The 24,575-nt window shown below is 43.7% G+C and overlaps 1 protein-coding gene and 1 long non-coding RNA gene across 2 annotated transcripts in view; both read right to left on the reverse strand.

Moving 5' to 3' along the window:
* Window positions 1–24,575, reverse strand: part of LOC139579779 (scavenger receptor cysteine-rich domain-containing protein DMBT1-like) — a 260,129-nt gene that overhangs the window by 81,817 nt on the left and 153,737 nt on the right. The gene's annotated exons all lie outside the window — the stretch shown is intronic.
* On the reverse strand, window positions 2,716–9,770 carry LOC139577746 (uncharacterized). The gene is made up of 2 exons (XR_011675379.1): window positions 9,011–9,770; window positions 2,716–4,062 (listed from the first exon to the last, which is right to left on the reverse strand). It is a non-coding gene; the product is annotated as an uncharacterized lncRNA (long non-coding RNA).

Below are 24,575 nucleotides of genomic sequence, written 5' to 3' on the forward strand. Positions count from 1 at the left end.
TTTGGGACGCACCCCTGGCCCAGGCCTGAGGATATCCAAATTGACCACTTGGCAAAGGGAGCCTATAAATTCTGTGGCGCTGTATTCTGTAATATTAACTGGCGTTTGTCGCCCCCTTGTGGAAAGAACATCTTGTTGATCTGGCTCTATAGAGATCTCTGCAGTTTGTACCTCGCAGCACACCGTACAAATAGTTGAGGTTAGAAGCCTATATTACTGTTCTGCTGGCAGCATAACATCAGATTATTTTATTCTAAATAAGAGTCCCCTTGCAAAGACAAGCTCAACTTTGAGAATATCTATTATTTTAGCACTGTAGTTCAGTACAACTGTTTTTCACAGCATTTCAACCACTTTAAAAACAAAGAAATTGATAATTTGACGTATTGTATTATTTATACCAGCATATATTTTGAAAGTTTCCAAAGTAAATACTGGTATGTTGAAAGCTGTTGTGTAGGTCAGTGGTGTAGTGCTGCCTGGAGAAGTGGGTACACAGTACTCTAATTTAGTAAAACATTTTCCAAACGGCCCAGAGAAGGAAAGGCACCCTGTGTGAAAAGCATGAGAAACAGTGATATACACTCTGAATGACCTAAAATGATGAATCCCATATTGGTCTTTCACAGTCAGACCAACCCAAGCTGTACTGTTCAGTAGGATAATAGTAGACCAACCCAAGCTGTACTGTTCAGTAGGATAATAGACTAACCCAAGCTGTACTGGTTAGTAGGATAATAGACCAACCCAAGCTGTACTGTTCAGTAGGATAATAGTAGACCAACCCAAGCTGTACTGTTCAGTAGGATAATAGTAGACCAACCCAAGCTGTACTGGTCAGTAGGATAATAGTACACCAACCCAAGCTGTACTGTTCAGTAGGATAATAGTACACCAACCCAAGCTGTACTGTTCAGTAGGATAATAGTAGACCAACCCAAGCTGTACTGTTCAGTAGGATAATAGTAGACCAACCCAAGCTGTACTGTTCAGTAGGATAATAGTAGACCAACCCAAGCTGTACTGTTCAGTAGGATAATAGTAGACCAACCCAAGCTGTACTGTTCAGTAGGGTAATAGTAGACCAACCCAAGCTGTACTGTTCAGTAGGATAATAGTAGACCAACCCAAGCTGTACTGTTCAGTAGGATAATAGTAGGCCAACCCAAGCTGTACTGGTCAGTAGGATAATAGTAGACCAACCCAAGCTGTACTGTTCAGTAGGATAATAGTAGACCAACCCAAGCTGTACTGTTCAGTAGGATAATAGTAGACCAACCCAAGCTGTACTGGTCAGTAGGATAATAGTAGACCAACCCAAGCTGTACTGTTCAGTAGGATAATAGTAGACCAACCCAAGCTGTACTGTTCAGTAGGATAATAGCAGACCAACCCAAGTTGTACTGTTCAGTAGGATAATAGTAGACAAACCCAAGCTGTACTGTTCAGTAGGATAATAGTAGACCAACCCAAGCTGTACTGTTCAGTAGGATAATAGTAGACCAACCCAAGCTGTATTGTTCAGTAGGATAATAGTAGACCAACCCAAGCTGTACTGGTCAGTAGGATAATAGTAGACCAACCCAAGCTGTACTGTTCAGTAGGATAATAGTAGACCAGCCCAAGATGTACTGGTCAGTAGGATAATAGTAGACCAACCCAAGCTGTACTGTTCAGTAGAATAATAGTAAAAAAACCACAGTCAGACAACATATGAATTTCTCTCCTAAAATTAAGAAAACCAAAAATATATTTAATAATTGTCTACAAAGAGATCTTTCTATACTTGGGAGAGTACTTCTGTCCAAGGCAGAGGGACTGTCTGGTTTTGTGTACCCCTCATCTTTGTTTGTAAATCCTGCTACTTGTAAAGAGATCAATAAGACCTTTCTTGACTTCATCTGGAAAAATAAGTCTCACAAACTGAAGAAGTCAGTCCTCTGTAATAAAAGACCTGAAGGAGGTCTGGAAGTGTTGGACTTTGTGACATAAATAACACTTTCAAGATCAACTGGTTGACAAGATGTTTGATCAATACTGATTCAATATGGTATTTCATTCCAAATAATGTGTTTCATAAGGTGGGAGGTCTTCAATTTTTACTGAAATGTCATTATATTCCTGAAAGATTACCCGCTAAATTGGCTAGGTTTCACCAACAAGCTTTAAGGCCTGGAAAATATGTTTCCTGCACAACTTTTGCGGAATAATTCAGACATTACTGTAAGGAATAAGTCATTGTTCTACCCCAACTGGCATGAGAGGAATATTGACTTTGTTCTTGATGTTTTTGACAACAGAGGTAATATTCTTACATATGAACAATTTATTACATTGAATAAGTTTCCAATTCCTTTCGGTGTTTATTTCTGTGATCAAAGTCGTTCCCAGTGGTCTAACTACACTCATGAAAACTCATCTTAGCTTTGGTAATGATCACAAAGATTATCCAGAACTCAGATTGGAAGGCGTGGGCTTACTTGAGAAATCTTGTTAATACCTGTGATCTGTTTTGTATGATGTAACAATGTAAATTGTAGATCTGCATTTTGAATAAAAAAATATATAAATAAAATCAAATATAAAAAGACGCACTTCTGCTGCGTCTCTTTCTGCTGACTGGAGTGGGCAACGCAGTTGAGGAACCAAAAGTTTATTTTCATTTATTTCATAAAAGTGTAATATTATATTAAGTCGTTCAAAGAGAAGCAGGTGTTGATTTATTCGTGTTTAATGAGTGATAATTTAAAACAAACTTTAGACCCACTACATATTTACATTGAACCATAGTTCTGACATGGAACATTTTGACCCCAGAGGCATATCTTTTATCAGAGCCAAAATGTGGTTTATTCCATTTTTCATGACTTTGTCAATCAACTTGTTCTTAATACATCTAAATCATGGTTTAGTGTTTCTGTATCAATATGGACTTTTATCAAATTCAAATCCTTTGTATTCCTACTACAATGTTAAAACATTCTACATTGTGACATAATTCAAATATTCTACATTGTGACATTTCATTGATATCATGAAACAACTACTTCATGTATGTATTTTCTGATGTTTGATCAGAGATCTTTTATCAGAGTATCTCTTGTGACATTGATCACAGCTATGAGGTTTCTCTCCTGTGTGTGTTCTCTGGTGTGATACCAGGCTGCTTGACTGAATAAAACTCTTCCCACATTGACTACAGCTATAAGATTTATCTCCTGTGTGTGTTCTCAGATGTACTATCAGCCAGCTTGAGTGATCAAACCTCTTCCCACATTGAGTACAGTTAAAATGTTTCTCTATGTGTATTTTCTGGTGTGATTTTAAATCTGTTGAACTAACAAACTCTTTCCGCAGTCAGAGCAGTGGTAAGGTTTCTCTCCGGTGTGTGCTCTCAGATGTACTATCAGGCAGCTTGAGTGATTAAACATCTTCCCACATTGAGTACAGCTATTAGGTTTCTCTCCAGTGTGTGCTCTCAGATGTACTATCAGGCAGCTTGAGTGAGTAAAACTCTTCCCACATTGATCACAGCTATAAGGTTTCTCTCCAGTGTGAATTCTCATGTGTACTTTTAGTGATTCTTAAGTAACTCTTCCCACAATCAAAACAGTGGTGAGATTTCTCTCCTGTGTGTACTCGCTGGTGTATTTTAAGTTCTGATGAAGATTTGCAACCTTTCCCACAGTCAGAGCAGTGAGATTTCTTCCCTGTGGGTCTCTGCTGGTGTTTCTTGAGGTGATATGATCGGGAGAGACTCTTCTCTGCCTCGTCAGCTTCATGATGTTGTTGAGGCTCCCCAGAGGATCCACGATAGTCACGTCTCTGTCCTGTTAGCATCATGTTGTTGAGGCTCCCCAGAGGATCCACGACAGTCACGTCTCTCTCCTGTTAGCATCATAATGTTGAGGCTCCCCAGAGGATCCACGATAGTCACGTCTCTCTCCTGTTAGCATCATGATGTTGAGAATCCCCAGAGGATCCACGATAGTCACGTCTCTCTCCTGTTAGCATCATGATGTTGAGGCTCCCCAGAGGATTCACAATAGTCACGTCTCTCTCCTGTGTGAACAACAAGTCAGACAGATGGTTAAAGGCCCACAACAGCAGAAATCCACTGTAAAAGGTGATGCCAACAGCGTAGCCATGATGTTGTACAACAATTGACGTCTGTAATGAATGTTAAAATTACTTGACAAATGTCTTAAGACAGTCAAGTGAGCAACAATAGTCATATTTAGTCTTTTTTCCACATTAGTAGGAACATCAATGATTTTAGGCTAGAAAAAAGTAAAAGTTGTTGAAATCCTAAGCAGTGTGCCAGATGACTTTTGGTCTCTGTCCCTTTCTGTGTTTTCTAAAATTGCGACAAGGGCGATGCACATGCAATTTGGTTGCAGAAACACCTCCCTGATAATGCAGAAACCACTAGTTATGGATGTTGTATATCTGCCTGGAGCAAAAAAGGTGAGCAAAGATTTTAGTTTTTCCACAATGTATTCTGAATATGACAACACACTATCAGTGCAAGATCAGGAGTGCTACTCAAGGAAACTCACATTAAGCTCTGTGTCTATTCACTAATTCACCACCGTGGGGGAAAACTCAGGGGAGTTCTCATAGGCTGACAGCAAATATAGCCTCCATTTACAGGTTGCTTATGAGTGCATTTCACACTACTTTGGATTATAATTGTAAGGTTCATTTGAATGTCCTGATTAATATAATGTTTATGTTTTTGTCAAAAATGTACTACTTTGTATTTAAAAACGACTTCAACCAGTAAAATGTTCTTTGGCTATTATTCTAAAATGGATGACATTTTTTTTTAAATGATCTATCTTCAGACAATACCCCATAATGACATCACAATAGCCCATAATGACATCACACCAAAATAGTACCCCATAACAGTGAATAAAGTTTAGAAATGCTTGCTTACCAGGGAACTTTTGGCTAAACCAACTATATCATACTACGACCAATAAGCATACTACAAACTCAATGTACGTCACAAATAGTACAGTTAGTATGAGTATTCCAACACAGCTCAGGTCTCTGGGCTGCCATTTTGTTTCTGTTTAAAACCTAGGTTGCCCCTTTAAAAAAGCCACACAACAAACAACCAATCTGCAGTTGAAACAATAACAAAGCTGTCATTATTTTTTTACTCCAATGTTTAGAAACAAATTTCAGATTTCCCCTTTAACACCACACACATCAGTCCCACCACTGCCTCTGTTTTTAACACAGTAACGGTACCTACAGTTGAAGTAGAACGTTTACATACACCTTAGCCAAATACATTTAATCTCATCACAATTCCTGACATTTAATCCTAGTAAAAATTCCCTGTCTTAGGTCAGTTAGGATCACCACTTTATTTTAAGAATGTGAAATGTCAAAATAATGGTAGAGAGAATGATTTATTTCAGCTTTTATTTCATCACATTCCCAGTGGGTCAGAAGTTTACATACACTCAATTAGTATTTTTAAATTGTTTAACTTGGGTCAAACGTTTCGGGTAGCCTTCCACAAGCTTCCCACAATAAGTTGGGTGCATTTTGGCCCATTCCTCCTGACAGAGCTGGTGTAACTGTGTCAGGTTTGTAGGCCTCCTTGCTCGCACACGCTTTTTCAGTTCTGCCCACAAATTTTCTATACGATTGAGGTCAGGGCTTCGTGGGGGCCACTCCAATACCTTGACTTTGTTGTCCTTAAGCCATTTTGCCACAACTTTGGAAGAATGCTTGGGGTCATTGTCCATTTGGAAGAGCCATTTGCGACCAAGCTTTAACTTCCTGACTGATGTCTTGAGATTTTGCTTCAATATATCCACATAATTTCCCCACCTCATGATGCCATCTATTTTGTGAAGTGCACTAGTCTCTCCTGCAGCAAAGCACCCCCACAACATGATGCTGCCACCGCCTTGCGTCACAGTTGGGATGGTGAGCTTTGGCTTGCAAGCCTCCCCCTTTTTCTTCCAAACATAACGATGATCATTATTGCCAAACAGTTCTATATTTGTTTCATCAGAGCAGAGGACATTTCTCCAAAAAGTACGATTCACTGATGTGGCCATCAACCTCCTTCACATCTGACTCCTGATGATCAACCTCCTCCTTCACATCTGACTCCTGATGATCAACCTCCTCCTTCACATCTGACTCCTGATGATCAACCTCCTCCTTCACATCTGACTCCTGATGATCAACCTCCTCCTTCACATCTGACTCCTGATGATCAACCACCTCCTTCACATCTGACTCCTGATGATCAACCTCCTCCTTCACATCTGACTCCAGTGATCAATCCAGAGCGTCTTCTTTTTTGGGGGGGAATCCCGATGGACGTCCTCGAATAGGCCGTCATCACGACCACCAACAAGTTAATTGTCATCCGGGTTATCAATAGGAAGAGCATCAGCAATATGTCCTGTCTGGTAACTTGTCTCGTTCAATGGATTTACATTGGCAGGTGCACAGGGAGAAACCCCATTGAAAAATCTCAGTCGATCTCAAACTGTGGAAAAACTTTTGGAAGTCTTTATCAAAGTCTGTGGCCTGTGATGTTGGGACAAATGATAGTCCCTTATTATACAAGCGACAAAATTCACAGATTCTACAGCACAACGGCAGAGTCATGGAGACTTTTGACTGGTACCATTATTTTCTCATGCAATTACAGTAGGTTGTACCCAATTGGTTCTCTCTCTAGGTCATGCCAGTAGGTTACAGTAGGTTGTACCCAATTGGTTCTCTCTCTAGGTCATGTCAGTAGGTTACAGTAGGTTGTACCCAATTGGTTTTCACTCTAGGTCATGTCAGTAGGTTACAGTAGGTTGTACCCAATTGGTTTTCACTCTAGGTCATGCCAGTAGGTTACAGTAGGTTGTACCCAATTGGTTTTCTCTCTAGGTCGTGTCAGTAGGTTACAGTAGGTTGTACCCAATTGGTTCTCTCTCTTGGTCATGCCAGTAGGTTACAGTAGGTTGTACCCAATTGGTTCTCTCTCTAGGTCATGTCAGTAGGTTACAGTAGGTTGTACCCAATTGGTTCTCTCTCTAGGTCATGCCAGTAGGTTACAGTAGGTTGTACCCAATTGGTTCTCTCTCTAGGTCATGTCAGTAGGTTACAGTAGGTTGTACCCAATTGGTTTTCTCTCTAGGTCATGTCAGTAGGTTACAGTAGGTTGTACCCAATTGGTTTTCACTCTAGGTCATGTCAGTAGGTTACAGTAGGTTGTACCCAATTGGTTCTCTCTAGGTCATGCCAGTAGGTTACAGTAGGTTGTACCCAATTGGTTTTCTCTCTAGGTCATGCCAGTAGGTTACAGTAGGTTGTACCCAATTGGTTTTCTCTCTAGGTCGTGTCAGTAGGTTACAGTAGGTTGTACCCAATTGGTTCTCTCTTTAGGTCATGCCAGTAGGTTACAGTAGGTTGTACCCAATTGGTTCTCTCTCTAGGTCATGCCAGTAGGTTACAGTAGGTTGTACCCAATTGGTTTTCTCTCTAGGTCATGCCAGTAGGTTACAGTAGGTTGTACCCAATTGGTTTTCTCTCGGTCATGTCAGTAGGTTACAGTAGGTTGTACCCAATTGGTTTTCTCTCTAGGTCGTGTCAGTAGGTTACAGTAGGTTGTACCCAATTGGTTTTCTCTCTAGGTCATGCCAGTAGGTTACAGTATGTTGTACCCAATTGGTTCTCTCTCTAGGTCATGTCAGTAGGTTACAGTAGGTTGTACCCAATTGGTTTTCTCTCTAGGTCATGTCAGTAGGTTACAGTAGGTTGTACCCAATTGGTTTTCTCTCTAGGTCATGCCAGTAGGTTACAGTAGGTTGTACCCAATTGGTTCTCTCTAGGTCATGCCAGTAGGTTACAGTAGGTTGTACCCAATTGGTTCTCTCTCTAGGTCATGTCAGTAGGTTACAGTAGGTTGTACCCTATTGGTTCTCTCTCTAGGTCGTGTCAGTAGGTTACAGTAGGTTGTACCCAATTGGTTCTCTCTCTAGGTCATGTCAGTAGGTTACAGTAGGTTGTACCCAATTGGTTCTCTCTCTAGGTCATGTCAGTAGGTTACAGTAGGTTGTACCCAATTGGTTTTCTCTCTAGGTCGTGTCAGTAGGTTACAGTAGGTTGTACCCAATTGGTTCTCTCTCTAGGTCGTGTCAGTAGGTTACAGTAGGTTGTACCCAATTGGTTTTCTCTCTAGGTCATGTCAGTAGGTTACAGTAGGTTGTACCCAATTGGTTTTCTCTCTAGGTCGTGTCAGTAGGTTACAGTAGGTTGTACCCAATTGGTTGTCTCTCTAGTGGAAACAATTATCAACCCAATGTGGAAAGTGTTGAATTTGGTCAACAACAAAATGAATGGCTGATTTGCTATGTGAGGTGTACTTGATCTAACAGAAGTGTCGTAATTCTTAAATTGTTATGTGGACACGTGACATACCGACAACTTTGATATAAAAAAAACACTGTAGGAGTTGTCTCCAGATCGCTATGCATATTCATGCTAGTAGCTTAGCATCTCTCTCCATTGAATACAGGCGGTTGACGACAACAACCCTCATAGAATATAAACAATAGATTACAATAATAATAAGATCCACCAATCCAAAGAAAGGATAGGCGGGAGCTAGACAACCCACAGTGCCGCTTTGTGGACAACGACTCCGCTTGTTAGGGCAGAGACTTATTGTCAGTATATCCATAATCGTTGGTGTAGCCAACCCAACTCTCGCATGGCACTATTGGGGGGCACTGTGTGTAGTAAATCATAACTACAGTAAAATCACTACATGCCGTGGCCCCCAGATAGACCCTTCTCAAATATATATGTTAAGTCACTTTTTGAAAACGGAACGGAGAAAACAAGGGGTAGCTTGCTCTCAACGTCGTCTGATTCTAGACATATCAGTCATCATCCCAGGGCCCTCCCTTGATGAGGTATTGACGAGCCAACTCCGAATATCCAAAGTGAAACCCCAATTTAAGGCGGTACTTACTGATGTAAATCAGATCTCCTATCTCCACCTCTTCATCTTTCAATGTGACAGAAATCTCCCCTTCCTTCTTCACGTCAAAAACGGCATCCTCTTTCTCATCCTCCTCTTTCACTGTGAACGCGTCTTCCTCTTCTTTCACTGTAACAGCCTCACCCTCAATTTATTTTTTAACTGTGACATCCTCCTCTTCCTTCTCCTCTTTCACGACAATGTTCAGCCCCAGAGCTTCTTACTCCGTCCAGCAGACCTCTTCTTTAGCAGGAGGGGAGAAGCTTACTGACCTCATGTTCGGGGATATTAGCTAGCTAGCTATCATTAGCGACTAAGCTAGTGCTAATTTAACCAGCCAGCTACTATATCTGACTAATAAAAAATAACGTCTTATTAAATTAAATAGGTTAACAAGTAGATACGATAGAAGTGTGTCTAAAACACAGCAGCTAATATACACCGAAAGCGTAAAAACAGCTTGAATCTTTCGGCTACGTTGGCTAGCAAGCTACCGAGGTGGTTGACTTGTTGTTTTTGATGAACCGTCCACTACATTATACGTCACGATAGCAGCATCGCCTGAACGACGCGAATCGCCGTCTGCTGACTGGAGTGGGAAACGTAGTTGAAGAAAATATTATTTAAATGGCTTTCATTAAATAATACTATTATATTGAGACATACAAAGACAGGAATGTGTTGATTGATTAGTGCGAATACATTTTATTTTACTACAGCACATTTAAGGCAGTTTCATTAAGTCAAACTAAATCTAAATAAGTAGCCAGCTACTGTCATTCTATACTGCTCCTACAGGGTGTAACAATACATCATGTAGATGTATATAATGAACAGACTAGGTCTATACTGCTCCAACATGGTGTATCAATACATCATGTAGATGTATATAATGAACAGACTAGGTCTATACTGCTCCTACAGGGTGTAACAATACATCATGTAGATGTATATAATGAACAGACTAGGTCTATACTGCTCCAACATGGTGTAACAATACATGATGTAGATGTATATAATGAACAGACTAGGTCTATACTGCTCCTACATGGTGTAACAATACATGATGTAGATGTATATAACGAACAGACTAGGTCTATACTGCTCCTACATGGTGTAACAATACATCATGTAGATGTATATAATGAACAGACTAGGTCTATACTGCTCCTACATGGTGTAACAATACATGATGTAGATGTATATAATGAACAGACTAGGTCTATACTGCTCCTACATGGTGTAACAATACATCATGTAGATGTATATAATGAACAGACTAGGTCTATACTGCTCCTACATGGTGTAACAATACATCATGTAGATGTATATAATGAACAGACTAGGTCTATACTGCTCCTACAGGGTGTAACAATACATCATGTAGATGTATATAATGAACAGACTAGGTCTATACTGCTCCTACATGGTGTAACAATACATCATGTAGATGTATATAATGAACAGACTAGGTCTATACTGCTCCTACATGGTGTAACAATACATCATGTAGATGTATATAATGAACAGACTAGGTCTATACTGCTCCTACATGGTGTAACAATACATCATGTAGATGTATATAATGAACAGACTAGGTCTATACTGCTCCTACAGGGTGTAACAATACATCATGTAGATGTATATAATGAACAGACTAGGTCTATACTGCTCCTACATGGTGTAACAATACATCATGTAGATGTACACTACCGTTCAAAAGTTGGGGGTCACTTAGAAATGTCCTTGTTTTTGAAAGAAAATCACATTTTTTGTCCATTAAAATAACATCAAATTGATCAGAAATACAGTGTAGACATTGTTAATGTTGTAAATGACTATTGTAGCTGGAAACGGCTGATTGTTTTAATGGAATATCTACTTAGACGTACAGAGGCCCATTATCAGTTACCATCACTCCTGTGTTACAATGGCATGTTGTGTTAGCTAATCCAAGTTTATCATTTTAAAAGAATAATTGATCATTAGAAAACCTTTTTGCAATTATGTTAGCACAGCTGAAAACTGTTGTGCTGATTTAACAAAGCTTTTGTAAACAGTGTGCGGGTCTTCTTGTTCTTTAACAAAGCTTTTGTAAACAGTGTGCAGGTCTTCTTGTTCTTTAACAAAGCTTTTGTAAACAGTGTGCGGGTCTTCTTGTTCTTTAACAAAGCTTTTGTAAACAGTGTGCAGGTCTTCTTGTTCTTTAACAAAGCTTTTGTAAACAGTGTGCAGGTCTTCTTGTTCTTTAACAAAGCTTTTGTAAACAGTGTGCGGGTCTTCTTGTTCTTTAACAAAGCTTTTGAAAACAGTGTGCAGGTCTTCTTGTTCTTTAACAAAGCTTTTGTAAACAGTGTGCAGGTCTTCTTGTTCTTTAACAAAGCTTTTGTAAACAGTGTGCGGGTCTTCTTGTTCTTTAACAAAGCTTTTGTAAACAGTGTGAGGGTCTTCTTGTTCTTTAACAAAGCTTTTGTAAACAGTGTGCAGGTCTTCTTGTACTTTAACAAAGCTTTTGTAAACAGTGTACGGGTCTTCTTGTTCTTTAACAAAGCTTTTGTAAACAGTGTGCGGGTCTTCTTGTTCTTTAACAAAGCTTTTGTAAACAGTGTGCGGGTCTTCTTGTTCTTTAACAAAGCTTTTGTAAACAGTGTGCAGGTCTTCTTGTACTTTAACAAAGCTTTTGTAAACAGTGTGCGGGTCTTCTTGTTCTTTAACAGAGCTTTTGTAAACAGTGTGCGGGTCTTCTTGTTCTTTAACAAAGCTTTTGTAAACAGTGTGCGGGTCTTCTTGTTCTTTAACAAAGCTTTTGTAAACAGTGTGCGGGTCTTCTTGTTCTTTAACAAAGCTTTTGTAAACAGTGTGCAGGTCTTCTTGTTCTTTAACAAAGCTTTTGTAAACAGTGTGCAGGTCTTCTTGTTCTTTAACAAAGCTTTTGTAAACAGTGTGCAGGCCTTCTTGTTCTTTAACAAAGCTTTTGTAAACAGTGTGCGGGTCTTCTTGTTCTTTAACAAAGCTTTTGTAAACAGTGTGCGGGTCTTCTTGTTCTTTAACAAAGCTTTTGTAAACAGTGTGCGGGTCTTCTTGTTCTTTAACAAAGCTTTTGTAAACAGTGTGCGGGTCTTCTTGTTCTTTAACAAAGCTTTTGTAAACAGTGTGCAGGTCTTCTTGTTCTTTAACAAAGCTTTTGTAAACAGTGTGCGGGTCTTCTTGTTCTTTAACAGAGCTTTTGTAAACAGTGTGCGGGTCTTCTTGTTCTTTAACAGAGCTTTTGTAAACAGTGTGCGGGTCTTCTTGTTCTTTAACAAAGCTTTTGTAAACAGTGTGCGGGTCTTCTTGTTCTATAACAAAGCTTTTGTAAACAGTGTGCAGGTCTTCTTGTTCTTTAACAAAGCTTTTGTAAACAGTGTGCGGGTCTTCTTGTTCTTTAACAAATCTTTTGTAAACAGTGTGCGGGTCTTCTTGTTCTTTAACAAAGCTTTTGTAAACAGTGTTTTTGCATAACAATCAGGCAGTAGAACAACAATAATCATCACCTCTTGACCCTCTTCCCTCCCCTTAACATTAAGACCCTGTCAGTGTGCCAGGTGGACATTGGGTTTGATTCAGACCCTGTCAGTGTGCCAGGTGGACATTGGGTTTGATTCAGACCCTGTCAGTGTGTCAGGTGGACATTGGGTTTGATTCAGACCCTGTCAGTGTGCCAGGTGGACATTGGGTTTGATTCAGACCCTGTCAGTGTGCCAGGTGGTCATTGGGTTTGATTCAGACCCTGTCAGTGTGCCAGGTGGACATTGGGTTTGATTCAGACCCTGTCAGTGTGCCAGGTGGACATTGGGTTTGATTCAGACCCTGTCAGTGTGCCAGGTGGTCATTGGGTTTGATTCAGACCCTGTCAGTGTGCCAGGTGGACATTGGGTTTGATTCAGACCCTGTCAGTGTGCCAGGTGGACATTGGGTTTGATTCAGACTCTGTCAGTGTGCCAGGTGGACATTGGGTTTGATTCAGACCCTGTCAGTGTGCCAGGTGGACATTGGGTTTGATTCAGACCCTGTCAGTGTGCCAGGTGGACATTGGGTTTGATTCAGACCCTGTCAGTGTGCCAGGTGGTCATTGGGTTTGATTCAGACCCTGTCAGTGTGCCAGGTGGACATTGGGTTTGATTCAGACCCTGTCAGTGTGCTAGGTGGACATTGGGTTTGATTCAGACCCTGTCAGTGTGCCAGGTAGACATTGGGTTTGATTCAGACCCTGTCAGTGTGCCAGGTTGTCATTGGGTTTGATTCAGACCCTGCCAGCATGGCCAGAAATGTATTCCAAGGTCAGTAACTTATAACCACGGAATCACCGCAGACCTTTCATGCATGACTAAAAACACTGAAGTATCAGATTTTCTGCATCAGCAAATCTAATTTTGTCACTGCATAAGACACCATTCACAATGATGGCTGAGGTACGTGTAAAAAATATCCCGCTCCTTTAAAACATATTTGTAATGGCAAGGCTTTAGCTCAGTGGGCTGTTCCATTGTTGAGGAAAGCAGGGGGAGTGTTGTGAGTAACAGAACTGCCTGAGATGTAGGGGAAGGGAAGCTGCTCACTGATTGGCTGTAGGGACAAGGGTCCCTCCAAAAATCTATCACTAATAGGCCAAGCCTCCACAGACCCTGTCTTGTACTGACAAACAAATAATTTGACATTCAAATACGTCATTTTAAATCCAGCTGGGCCTTTTAACACAGACAGTTGTTCCTGCTGTAGATGTTATGCCTTTGTACAGATCTAGGATCAGTTCGTTTTATATGTTCTCTAACACAGACAGTTGTTCCTGCTGTAGATGTTATGCCTTTGCACAGATCTAGGATCAGTTCACCTCCACAATGCATATACAGTACCGGTCAATTGTTTGGACACACCTACAAATTCAATGTTGTTTCTTTATTTTAACTATTGTCTACATTGTACAGATCTAGGATCAGTTTTAACTATTGTCTACATTGTAGAATAATAATGGAGACATTGAAACTATGAAATAACACATATGGAATCATGTAGTAACCAAACAAGTGTTAAACAAATAAAAATATATGTTATGTGGGAAGAGTTTTTCAACATCTAGCTATCTAACTACACACCAGAGAACACACACAGGAGAGAAATCGTATAGCTGTGATCAATGTGGGAAGAGTTTTAGTCAGCTAAACAACCTGATAGTACACCAGCATACACACACAGGGGAGAAATCTGATGGCTGTGATCAGTGTGGGAAGAGTTTTGTTACATCTAGCCAGCTGACTTCACACCAGAGAACACGCACAGGGGAGAAATCTGATGGCTGTGATCAATGTGGAAAGATTTTTACTGGGTCAAGCTCCTTGATATTGCACCAGATAACACACACAGGAGAGAAATCTTATGGCTGTGATCAATGTGGGAAGAGTTTTACTACATCTAGCCAGCTGACTTCACACCATAGAACACACAAAGTAGAGAATCCTTTTAGCTGTTCTCAATTTGGGAAGAGTTTTAATCACCCAAGCACCCTAATATCACACCGGAGAACTCACACAGGAGAGAAATCTCATAGCTGTGCTCAATGTGAGAAGAGATACTCTGATAAAAGATCTCTGATCAAACATCACAAAATACATTAATGAAGGAGTTGTTTCATGATATCAATGAAATTATGTCACAATGTAGAATGTTTTAACATTGTAGTAGGAGTATTTTAATGATGTCACAATGTAGAATGTTTTAACATTGTAGTAGGAGTATTTTAATGATGTCACAATGTAGAATGTTTTAACATAGTAGTAGGAGTATTTTAATAATGTCATAATGTAGAACACTAAACGTTTGCCCCCTGTTCAATTGATTTCAGCATGATATGGATATTAACCTCAGGGGGAAAATCCAGGCTATTAATCCAGTACTATTTATGTGATGTAACAAAAAGTGACTAACAAAAAAAGAGCTGTGTTACACTTACAGCATTGGTGACCCACTTGAATCAAAATGTAGCTAGCTGTTTTCTACAAGTTGTCCTCTAACCAGTGATGTACACATTATTCCCAGATTCCATCTGGTTTTTGAGCTGTTAGTTTTAACATGACATGCAACCTCATCTCCCCACTCTCACGCAAATGATTTCAACATAATATCGATGAGTGATGAAAAATAAGTGTTGCGTTCCTTTGTTTAGGGACCTCTAAATTTAAATACATCACTCCAAAATGTAGCTGACTGTCTTCTGCAGGTTGTCCTCTAACCAGTGAGGTAAAATATATCTCCCATTTCCATGTGTTTGTTTAGTTGTGTTAGTTTCAACAGCACGTACAACCTGATTTCCCCCTAATTGATCAGTGATTTATTGCTACTTGTCAAAACAACAGCGTTTCTGGTGCTTGTGCATTTTAAAAGGTGCTTGTTTTAAAAAATACAAGTAATATGATTATTGTTGCAGATGTTTGTGCAGATGGTATATTTTATGTTTAGGTTTTCAATATCACAAATGGTTTCTGCATATTGGTTATTGATTTGGACACTTTAAAACTGTGTTTTGACATTGGGCTATACCACCTAGCTAAATGTAATTGAAAAGACGTTGAAAAGAAGACTATACCCGACGTCAAATATACGTTTGGTTTTAGTTGAAAGTTTAAATATTTATTTTGTTGTTGTTAAGATGACTTGAAAACAACTTAATTTCAAAGTTCTTGCAGTCTATACACATTAACTGTTGTGGAAAATATTGAATCAAATATTTCACCAATACCGGAACCTGTGAATTCAATTAGACTTTATTACAAACAGTAACAAAGCCGAGCAATTCCATGGAAGAACTGACTCTTCATTCTTAGTACTTGGCTTTTATACAGTCTGATCCTTACATAACATTCTAACCACTAGGCTACCCTGCCGCCCCAATAATACACTAAATACATGTAATATAGTCTATACAGTCTGATCCTTACATAACATTCTAACCACTACCCTGCCGCCCCAATAATACACTAAATACATGTAATATAGCCTATACAGTCTGATCCTTACATAACATTCTAACCACTAAGCTACCCTGCCGCCCCAATAATACACTAAATACATGTAATATAGCCTATACAGTCTGATCCTTACATAACATTCTAACCACTACCCTTCCGCCCCAATAATACACTAAATACATGTAATATAGCCTATACAGTCTGATCCTTACATAACATTCTAACCACTAGGCTACCCTGCCGCCCCAATAATACACTAAATACATGTAATATAGTCTATACAGTCTGATCCTTACATAACATTCTAACCACTACCCTGCCGCCCCAATAATACACTAAATACATGTAATATAGTCTATACAGTCTGATCCTTCCATAACATTCTAACCACTACCCTGCCGCCTCACAGGCGATATTCTCCTGGACCAGACAGCATCACAGGTGATATTCTCCTGGACCAGACAGCATCACAAGTGATATTCTCCTGGACCAGACAGCATCACAGGTGATATTCTCCTGGACCAGACAGCATCACATGTGATATTCTCCTGGACCAGACAGCATCACAGGTGATATTCTCCTGGACCAGACAGCATCACAGGTGGTGTTCTCCTGGACCAGACAGCATCACAGGTGATTTTCTCCTGGACCAAAACCATAACAGGTGATATTCTCCTGGACCAGACAGCATCACATGTGATATTCTTCTGGACCAGACAGCATCACAGGTGATATTCTCCTGGACCCGACAGCATCACAGGTGATATTCTCCTGGACCAGTCAGCATCATAGGTGATATTCTCCTGGACCAAAACCTTAACAGGTGATATTCTCCTGGACCAGACAGCATCACAGGTGATATTCTCCTGGACCAGACAGCATCACAGGTGATATTCTCCTGGACCAGACAGCATCACAGGTGATATTATCCTGGACCAGACAGCATCACAGGTGATATTCTCCTGGACCAGACAGCATCACAGGTGATATTCTCCTGGACCAGACAGCATCACAGGTGATATTCTCCTGGATCAGACAGCATCACAGGTGATATTCTCCTGGACCAGACAGCATCACAGGTGATATTCTCCTGGACCAGACAGCTGGGGGAATACACTATATATACAAAAGAATGTGGACACCCCTTCAAATTAGTAGATTGGGCCATTTCAGCCACACCAGTTGCTGACAGGTGTATAAAAATGTGCACACAGCCATGCAATCTCCATAGACAAACATTGGCAGTAGAATGGCCTTAATGAAGAGCTTTCAGTAACTTTCAACGTGGCACCGTCAGAGGATGGCACATTTCCAACAAGTCAGTTTGTCAAATTCCTGCCCTGCTGGAGCTGCCCCGGTCGACTGTAAGTGCTGTTACTGAGAAGTGGAAACATCTAGGACCAACAACGGCTCAGCCAAGAAGTAGTGGGCCACACATGTTCACAGAACAGGACCGCCGAGTACTGAAGCGTGTAACGTGTAAAAATCATCTGTACTTGGTTGCAACACTCACTGTCACGATCGTATGGTTGAGAGACGGACCAAAACGCAGCATTTGGAAAATAAGCCATCTTCCTTTTATTAACACCACGAAGATGAACACGACACAAAACACTATACAAACTAACAAAACGACCGTGAAGCTAAATAACGTTGTGCACATACATACAGGCTACAAACGTTCTACATAGACAATTCCCCACAACAAACTAAAGCCTATGGCTACCTTAAATATGGCTCCCAATCAGAGACAACAGAAACCAGCTGTCTCTAATTGGGAACCCATTCAGGCAACCATAGACTTTCCTAGACAACTACACACAACATAGACACAGCTAGACAACTATACTAAACATAAAGCCAACTCCTCTAAATAAACCCCCTAAACCTTACAATCACCCTGGACACTACAAAAACCCACATAAATACCCATGTCACACCCTGACCTAACTAAAATAATAAAGAAAACAAAGAATACTAAGGCCAGGGCGTGACATAGCCCCCCCCTTAAGGTGCGAACTCCGGGCGCACCAGCACAAAGTCTAGGGGAGGGCCTGGGTGGGCATCTGACCATGGTGGTGGCTCAGGCTCAGGGCGAGGTCCCCACTCCACCATAATCAATCCCCGCTTCTGTAGCCTCCCCACAATGACCACCCTCCACATAACCCCACCTAAATTAAGGGGCATCTCCAGGATAAGGAGTAGCACCGGAATGAGGGGCAACACCGGAATGAGGGGCAACACCAGAATGAGGGGCAACACCAGAATGAGGGGCAACACCAGAATGACTGGCGGATCCTGGCTGGCTGGCTCTGGACGCTCTTGGCTGGCTGACGGCTCTGGACGGTCATGGCTGGCTGACGGCTCTGGACGGTCATGGCTCGCTGACGGCTCTGGACGGTCATGGCTCGCTGACGGCTCTGGACGGTCATGGCTCGCTGACGGCTCTGGACGGTCATGGCTCGCTGACGGCTCTGGACGGTCATGGCTCGCTGACGGCTCTGGACGGTCATGGCTGGCTGAAGGCTCTGGCTGATCCGGTCTGGCGGAAGGCTCTGGCTGATCCGGTCTGGCGGAAGGCTCTGGCTGATCCGGTCCGGCGGAAGGCTCTGGCTGGTCATGGCTGGCTGAAGGCTCTGGCTGATCCGGTCTGGCGGAAGGCTCTGGCTGATCCGGTCTGGCGGAAGGCTCTGGCTGATCCGGTCTGGCGGACGGCTCTAGCGGCTCCTGTCTGGCGGACGGCTCTGTAGGCTCATGGCAGACGGGCGGCTTTGCAGGCTCATGGCAGACGGACAGTTCAGACGGCGTAGGGCAGACGGGCAGTTCAGACGCCGCTGGGCAGACGGGCAGTTCAGACGCCGCTGGGCAGACGGGCAGTTCAGGCGCCGCTGGGCAGACGGGCAGTTCAGGCGCCGCTGGGCAGACGGCAGACTCTGGCCGGCTGAGACGCACTATAGGCCTGGTGCGTGGTACCGGAACTGGAGGTACCGGGCTAAGGACACGCACCTCAGGGCGAGTGCGGGGAACAACAACAGGGCACACTGGACTCTCGTGGCGCACTCTAGGCCTGGTGCGTGGTACCGGAACTGGAGGTACCGGGCTGAGGGCACGCACCTCAGGGCGAGTGCGGGGAGAAGGAACAGTGCGTACAGGGCTCTGGAGACGCACAGGAGGCTTGGTGCGTGGTGCCGGAACTGGAGGCACTGGGCTGGAGACACGCACCATAGGGAGAGTGCGTGGAGGAGGAACAGGGCTCTGGAGATGCACTGGAAGCCTGGTGCGTGGTGTAGGCACTGGTGGTACTGAGCTGGGGTGGGAAGGTGGCGCCGGATATACCGGACCGTGAAGGAGGACACGTGCTCTTGAGCACCGAGCCTCCCCAACCTTACCAGGTTGAATGGTCCCCGTAGCCCTGCCAGTGCGGCGAGGTGGAATAGCCCGCACTGGGCTATGCAGGCGAACCGGAGACACCACCTGTAAGGCTGGTGCCATGTACGCCGGCCCGAGGAGACGTACTGGAGACCAGATACGTTGGGCCGGCTTCATGGCACTCGGCTCGATGCCCAACCTAGCCCTCCCAGTGCGGCAAGGTGGAATAGCCCGCACTGGGCTAAGCACGCGTACTGGGGACACCGTGCGCTTTACCGCATAACACGGTGTCTGACCAGTACGACGCCCTCTTACTCCACGGCAAGCCCGGGGAGTTGGCTCAGGTATCCAACCCGGCTTCGCCACACTCCCCTTTATCCCCCCCCCAAGAAATTTTTGGGTGTTACTCACGGGCTTCCAGCCACTCTGCCTTGCCTTTGCCTCATAAAACCGCCTCTCCGCTTTCGCTGCCTCCAGCTCCGCTTTGGGACGGCGATATTCCCCTGGCTGAGTCCAGGGTCCTTTGCCGTCCAGGATCTCCTCCCATGTCCATGAGTCCTGTTTACTTTGCCGCTGTTGTTGGTTCCGATCATGCTGCTTGATCCTGTTGTGTTGGGGAATTCTGTCACGATCGTATGGTTGAGAGACGGACCAAAACGCAGCATTTGGAAAATAAGCCATCTTCCTTTTATTAACACCACGAAGATGAACACGACACAAAACACTATACAAACTAACAAAACGACCGTGAAGCTAAATAACGTTGTGCACATACATACAGGCTACAAACGTTCTACATAGACAATTCCCCACAACAAACTAAAGCCTATGGCTACCTTAAATATGGCTCCCAATCAGAGACAACAGAAACCAGCTGTCTCTAATTGGGAACCCATTCAGGCAACCATAGACTTTCCTAGACAACTACACACAACATAGACACAGCTAGACAACTATACTAAACATAAAGCCAACTCCTCTAAATAAACCCCCTAAACCTTACAATCACCCTGGACACTACAAAAACCCACATAAATACCCATGTCACACCCTGACCTAACTAAAATAATAAAGAAAACAAAGAATACTAAGGCCAGGGCGTGACACTCACTAACAAGTTCCAAACTGCCTCTGGAAGCAACATCAGCACAAGAAACTGTTTGTCAGGAGCTTCATGAAATGGGTTTCCAGGGCCGAGCAGCTGCATACAAGCCTAAGATCACCATGTGCAATGCCAAGTGTAGGCTTAAGTGGTGTAAAGATAGCTGCCATTGGACTCTGGAGCAGTGGAAACGTATTCTCTGGAGTGATGAATCATGCTTCACCTTCTAGCAATCTGATGCACTAATCTGGGTTTGGAGGATGCCAGGAGAACGCTACCTGCCCCAATGCATCGTGCCAACTGTAAAGTTTGGTGGAGGAGGAATAATGGTCTGGGGTTGTTTTTCATTGTTCGGGCTATGCCCCTTAGTTCCAGTGAAGGGGAATATTGATACAATGACACTCTAGAGGATTCTGTGCTTCCAACTTTGTGGCAACAGTTTGGGGAAGGCCCTTTCCTGTTTCAGCATGACAATGCCCCTGTACGCAAAGCGAGTTCCATACATGAATGGTTAGTCGAGATTGGTGTGGAAGAACTTCACAAAGCCCTGACCTCAACAACGTCGAACGCCTTTGGGATGAAGTGGAACGCCGACTGTGAGCCAGGCCTAATCGCCCAACATCAGTGCCCGACCTCACTAATGCTCTTGGAATGGAAGCAAGTCCCCGCAGTAATGTTCCAACATCTAGTGGAAAGCCTTCCCAGAAGACTGGAGGCTGTTATAGCAGCAAAGGGGGACCAACTCCATATTAATACCCATGATTTTGGAATGAGATGTTTGACGAGCAGGTGTTCACAAACTTTGGTGATTTATTGTATATACTGCAGACAGACAGACAGACAGAACTACTAGTCACCCTTCCACTCTCTCCCGGAGTCCATGCGACCGACCGACCGACCGACCGACCGACCCACCCACCCACCCACCGACCCACCCACCTACCCACCTACCCACCTACCTACCTACCTACCTACCTACCTACCTACCTACCTACCTACCTACCCACCTACCTACCTACCTACCTACCTACCTACCTACCTACCTACCTGAGTCCAGGCCCCAGACAGACAGACAGAACTACTAGTCACCCCTCCACTCTCTCCCTGAGTCCAGGCCCCAGACAGACAGAACAGCAACACCGTCAGAACTATAGCAGTCTTCATTCTGAAATGACTCTGGTCTTCTTCAGAAGTAGTGCAGTAGTCTACAGGGTTCAGAACTCATCTTTTTAAACACTTCTTATCACTCATATCATGAGGTTTCACATGTGTTTGGTTACATAGTGCCCAATGTTCTTCTTAGTGATAAAACAGCAAACATTAAGAGTGTTTACTTATCAGACCCACATATATAATAAATATACTATAATATACTATATTCATATGCTTTTAGTACTCACACATGAATCATATCCTGTATGCAGGTCATGTGTTGTTTTGAGCCAGCAGTAAAAACACACTGACAGGACAGTTCCTCTTATGGCCACTAGGTGATAATCTGGTGTCACAGACGCAGGACTGTAGACTAGAAAGAAGCATTGCACCAATTATCTCTCCTTTCTCCTAAAGTGTGCACTTGTTCCCTTCACTGAAATGACTGGTAAACTAAATATAGTGGAAACGCCCACTTGATAACAGAAGGTAGAGTCCTCTGAGTGGAATGGTGGGAGACAAACAGTACCTCCTCTCCCTTTCTCCCATCCTCCTCTCCTCTCCTCTCCTCTCCTCTCCTCTCCTCTCCTCTCCTCTCCTCTCCTCTCCTCTCCTCTCCCCTTTCTCTCATCCTTCTCTTTTCTCCACCCTCTCCTCTCCCTTTCTCCCATCCTCCTCTTCTCTCTCCTCTTTTCTCTCCCTCTCCTCTCCTCCTTCCTCTCCCCTTCATCTTTTATTCACTGACTTCTCACCAGTGATGTCATCATAACCAGTAACCTGTTCCTCTCTTGTCCCAGCCCAGCCTGACCCTGACATATAGCATCAGGCCTGTTGAGTTGACTTGGGTAACAGACCTCTAGCTTCTACACCACATCCCCCCCTTCTCCTGCTCTAACATGAGACCTCATCAGTATTCATTTTGGGTGCTGGTACTGTTTATATTGAGGTGCTGGAACATTAAGTCAATATTCTATAAGAGGTGAACTCAAGCAGTAGAAAGTTAGAGGTGATATTATAGGACACACTATGTGAAACGTTGCTGCTCTGCCAGCAGTTTCCTGTGGAGTTTTTCAGTTTGCTGTAGTGTGTTCAACCACTGATCCAAGATAAGATGCTAAGAAGTTTATCTCACATCATTGAAGTTAGGACGTAATGAGAGAGAAGTCATAAAGCCGAGCAGTATTTCTCACTCTTCAGTCCTCTCTTCATGACAGTAGACTTGTTTCGCTCAGTGGAGCCCCAGTTAGAGACAGATATGATACCTGCAGTGGTACTGACCATCCTGTTGTGGAGCACAGGTAGGAGGCTGTTATATTGATATACACTTGTGACAGTTACTGAGATATGTTTTGATATTGTAAGATATATCATAATTTTCAGGGCTAGTAAAATAACATACAACTGGAAGCAGACAGTAAAAATGTGTCTCAAAGCAGGACAATGATGTGATCACCTGTAAATGTACTTTACTGTAGCCTAACTGTCCATCTGGGGACAGACACTAATGTCATTTAAGTTGTGATGGTGTCATGCATCTGACTGTTGTATATTCAGTGTGTCAATGATTGATTGTATCTGTCTATGTAAATGAATGAGAGTATATATTATATTGGTGTTATGTTAGAGTAGGAGAAGGGAGGGGTGTAGATGATAGAGGTCTATGAGCTGAGTCAAGATCAACAGGTCCAACACTATACGTCAAGAAGAGAGAGAGAACGAGAGAGAGAGAGAGATGAGAAGAGAGAGGAGGGGTGGGGAGAGAGATTTGAGGAGGAGGAGAAAGAGAGAGGGTAGGGAGAGAGGGGGGTTGGGGAGAGAGAAAGGGAGGGGAGAGAGAAAGGGAGGGGAGAGAGAAAGGGAGGGGAGATGGGAAAGGAGGGCATAGAGCAAGATAGGTGAGAGAGAAGGGTAGGGGAGAGAGATTTGAGAAGGGGAAAAGAGGGTTGGGGAGAGCAGGGTAGGAGAGAGGGAAGGGTAGAGGAGAGAGGAGGGTAGGAGAGAGGGAAGGGTAGAGGAGAGAGGAGGGTAGGAGAGAGGGAAGGGTAGAGGAGAGAGGAGGGTAGGAGAGAGGGAAGGGTAGAGGAGAGAGGAGGGTAGGAGAGGGGAAGGGTAGAGGAGAGAGGAGGGTAGGAGAGAGGGAAGGGTAGAGGAGAGAGGAGGGTAGATACGAGAGAACGGTAGAGGAGAGAGGAGGGTAGGGGATAGAAGGTAGGGTAGAGAGAATGGGAGGGGAGAAAGGAGGGAAGGGGAGAGTGGATGGTAGGAGAGAAGGGTAGAGTAGAGAGTAAGGGAGGGGAGGGGATAGAGAGATTTGCGGAGGAGAGAAGGGTAGGGGAGAGAGGAGGGTGGAGGAGAGAGGAGGGTGGAGGAGAGAGGAGGGGAGGGGAGAGAGGAGGGTGGAGGAGAGAGGAGGGTGGAGGAGAGAGGAGGGTGGAGGAGAGAGGAGGGTAGAGGAGAGAGGAGGGTGGAGGAGAGAGGAGGGTGGAGGAGAGAGGAGGGTGGAGGAGAGAGGAGGGTGGAGGAGAGAGGAGGGTAGGGGAGAGAGGAGGGTGGAGGAGAGAGGAGGGTAGGGGAGAAAGGAGGGTGGAGGAGATAGGAGGGGAGGGGAGAGAGGAGGGTGGAGGAGAGAGTAGGGTGGAGGAGAGATGAGGGTGGAGGAGAGAGGAGGGGAGGGGAGAGAGGAGGTTGGAGGAGAGAGGAGGGTGGAGGAGAGAGGAGGGGAGAGAGGAGGGTGGAGGAGAGAGGAGGGGAGGGGAGAGAGGAGGGGAGGGGAGAGAGGAGGGTGGAGGAGAGAGGAGGGTGGAGGACAGAGGAGGGTGGAGGAGAGAGGAGGGGAGGGGAGAGAGGAGGGTGGAGGAGAGAGGAGGGTAGAGGAGAGAAGAGGGGAGGAGGAGAGAGGAGGGTGGAGGAGAGAGGAGGGTGGAGGAGAGAG

Source organism: Salvelinus alpinus, chromosome 6 (assembly GCF_045679555.1).
Source record: "Salvelinus alpinus chromosome 6, SLU_Salpinus.1, whole genome shotgun sequence".
Lineage (NCBI taxonomy): Eukaryota > Metazoa > Chordata > Actinopteri > Salmoniformes > Salmonidae > Salvelinus > Salvelinus alpinus.